This window comes from Diceros bicornis, chromosome 11 (genome assembly GCF_020826845.1).
Source record: "Diceros bicornis minor isolate mBicDic1 chromosome 11, mDicBic1.mat.cur, whole genome shotgun sequence".
NCBI lineage: Eukaryota > Metazoa > Chordata > Mammalia > Perissodactyla > Rhinocerotidae > Diceros > Diceros bicornis.
This window is the reverse complement of record NC_080750.1, coordinates 25,230,004-25,233,423: the sequence shown is the minus strand read 5'-3', so window position 1 is coordinate 25,233,423 and position 3,420 is coordinate 25,230,004. Positions and strand designations below refer to the sequence as shown.

General features: G+C 36.8%; 1 non-coding gene across 1 annotated transcript; it reads left to right on the top strand.

Moving 5' to 3' along the window:
- Window positions 1–2,679: 2,679 nt before the first annotated feature.
- Window positions 2,680–2,786, top strand: LOC131411624 (U6 spliceosomal RNA). The gene has a single exon (XR_009221609.1). It is a non-coding gene; the product is annotated as a U6 spliceosomal RNA (small nuclear RNA).
- The last annotated feature ends 634 nt before the right edge of the window (window positions 2,787–3,420 follow it).

Below are 3,420 nucleotides of genomic sequence, written 5' to 3'. Positions count from 1 at the left end.
GAGACAGGTTTTTTTTTTTTTTTTTGGTGAGGAAGATTGGTCCTGAGCTAATATCTGTTGCCAATCTTCCTCTTTTTGCTGAGGAAGATTGGCTCTGAGCTAGGATCCGTGCCCATTTTCCTCCATTTTGTATGTGGGATGACGCCACAGCACGGCTGATGAGCGGTGCATTGGTCTTTGCCCAGGGTTCAAACCCACGAACCCTGGGCCACCGAAGTGGAGTGCACGAACCCAACCACTACCTCACTGGGCCAGCCCCATGAGACAGGATTTTTATCTGAATTCATTTAGGCAGGTAAGCGAGAGGTAATAAGAAAAACTTTCTGAGTCTCTTGTTTCTTAAAAATAATCAGCCTAAAATAATCCTCATGTTAAAGAGACACATTTTGGGGTCGCAAATTTTGTTCTTCTTCAGTGTACTCAAGGATGTTTGCACAGCAACAAAATCGCCTAATGACAACACATTTCTCAGAATGTATCCCTGTCGTTAAGCAACGGTGACTATACTATGTTTACAGTCTGAGGTTGGTCTGCAGACGTGGAACCCATGGGTATGGAGGGCAAACTAAGAGACCTGAGCATCAGCAGATTTTTGGTATCCATGGGGGGTCCTGGAACCAATCACCCGCAGATACCAAGGAATGACCATATTTTATTTTTTAAAACATTATTACAGTCCCTATAAGCTACATTTTAGAGAATGGAGATAATGTTTGAAGATTTACTGGAACACCAATATTTTATTATTTTGAATTCTGAAATTGTTTCCAGCCAGATGCATATATTTAATCAATATCTCATTGCCATTGTAGTTTTCAAGAATCTGTGAAATTTCATACCTATTAATTTGATCCTGAAATCATTAGCTTGACTCTGAAACCATGGAAACTACTGAGTTCCTATAATCTTTTCTTAACCTGTTTTTATGAAACTCTGTTAAGAATAGAGTGTGAAAGTATGTTGGTTACTATATATGTGATTTATAATTTTTTGATGTCTTATTACCATGTAAGAACTAAGGTGACATAATATTAGTTTTAAATAAAATCTTTTCATATAAAATATATGTGTACATATAATACATTATTATAATTTTCCTTCACTTATGAAAATTATGCTACTGTTTGTACTTTGTGCCTGGCTATTTTCTTTCCCTGTATTAATAGAAGGTTCACATTGATCATCCTGAATGTGTAATGATAGTATAAATTCCAATTCCTTCCATTCTCACAATTGGGGAAGGCCGAGTAAACACTTTTCCAGATACGGTTTTTTCTGTTCATATAGAAAGTATGTATCTATTGAAGTCCTGCTCAAGACTGATGATGATAAAATATTTCTCAAAGGCAATGACTGAGGTTGCAATGAATACCATCTGACTGACTACAGCAAGATAAAAGGGTCATATTGGTTTAATTAGCTCATCCTTTCTGTGTATGAGGTAGGAGTGTATTATATGACTGCCTTTCTACCCCGTGCTCAATTCACTAGTAACTAGAATATGTGTCCTCCCTGGGGTCTAATTGGGTGGTGCCTTTGCTCATGCCATTTCCTCTGGGTGGAATGCTTATTCCCATTTTTCAACTTGTGAAAATTGTTGACATGCTCAAACGTGGCAGTGTAAGATAGAGGTTAAGTAGTTGGATGGTAGTAAGAGACTGCTTGAGCTTAAATCCCAGCTCTGCTACTAATTTGGTATGTGCTGTTGGGAAAGTCACCTTACCTCTATAAGGCTGTTTCCTCCTATTTTAAAAGAGTAAGATTAACACTAACTTTATAGGTAAGATTACATCTGACTTCTTATGTTGTGGGAATGAAACCACTCCACAAATACAAAGCACTTAAAATGTTGTCTGGTAGGGGCTGGCCCGGTGGCCTAGTGGTTAAGTTCAGCGTGCTCTGCTTCAGCAGCCCGGGGTTCACAGGTTTGGATCCCATGCACGGACCCGTACCACTCATCAAGCCATGCTGTGGTGGTGACTCACATAAAAAATAGAGGAAGATTGCCACAGACGTTAGCCCAGGGCCAGTCTTCCTCAAGCAAAGAGAGGAGGATTGGCAACAGATGTTAGCAAAGGGCCAATCTTCCTCACCACACACAAAAAAAATGTTGTCTGGTATAGAGTAAGTGTCATGTAACTGCTATTATTTTGAAATGTTTCCTGTTGTCACCTTTCCTCCCCTTAGCATTTCATTTAAGTTCCAGTTCAAATATGCATTACATACACCACATAACAACGTTTCAGTCAATAACGAACCACATATACGACAGAGGTCCCACAAGATTAGTACCATATGGCCTAGGTGTGTAGCAGGCCATACCATTTTGGTTTGTGTAAGTACACTCTATGATGTTTGCACAATGGCAAAATTGCCATACGACACATTTCCCAGAATGTATCCCTGTCATTAAGCAATGCATGACTGTATAATCTTTTCTGTTATTCATTTTACAATATTCCCCAAAAGAATTATTACTTCTCTCATCTATTTTTCCATAGCATTTATGGTGTGCATTTATGACACTTAATATGCTGGATCAGATTAAGTTGTATGTATTTCTTTATTCCCACCAATCTGCGAGCTCATTGAGGCATTAAGTTATGCATTTCCATTTTCACCAAATTTAGTACAGAGCTTGCTTACAGTAGCACAGGAAAATATTTGTTAAAAAGTAAAGTGCTCACTTCAGCAGCACATATACTAAAATTGGAATAATTCAGAGAAGATTAGCATGGCTCCTGCGCAAGGATGACAGACAAATTCATGAAGTGTTTCATAAAAAAAAAAGAGTGAAAAATAAATATATGTATAACTGTTTAAAGAATTTATTTTAAATGAATAACTTAGTTCTTAAGTGCAACACACACTTTATTTGCTCATTTAATGGATAATTAACTGTAAAGTACATAACACTGCATTAAGTATCTGAAAACTACAAAGAAACATAATTTTAACTTCAGATCTGTTCTCAAAACATATTTCAAGTTTGTATCTTTATTAACTTGATTCTTTGTAACTTTCACTAATTTTACATGCATTTCTTCATTATAGTCTCATAAATACTCTGTATTTGGCAGGATAGATATTGTTAGTCCTAATTTTTAAAACGAAAAGGACAGTTTAGAGAGGTCAAATAGTATTTCAAAGTAAAAAATTGGAAAAGATAACTGCAAGTCCAGAGCCTACTCATTTTGTTTGTTCATCAAAGGCTTTTTTACTAGTCTACCCACTCTTCCATTTGTGCTCCATGGTGAAATGAGTTCAAATGACTCATATACCTCTTTTTATATTTTCAACCTAAATGGTTTTATGCTCTTCATGGTGAACACAGCCTCTGAATAAAGTTTGAAAACAAAAAACTCAGGGACTCATCTCAGAGTGCAAGTTGTGAGTTTGACAGTGGCTCTTTTTATGATT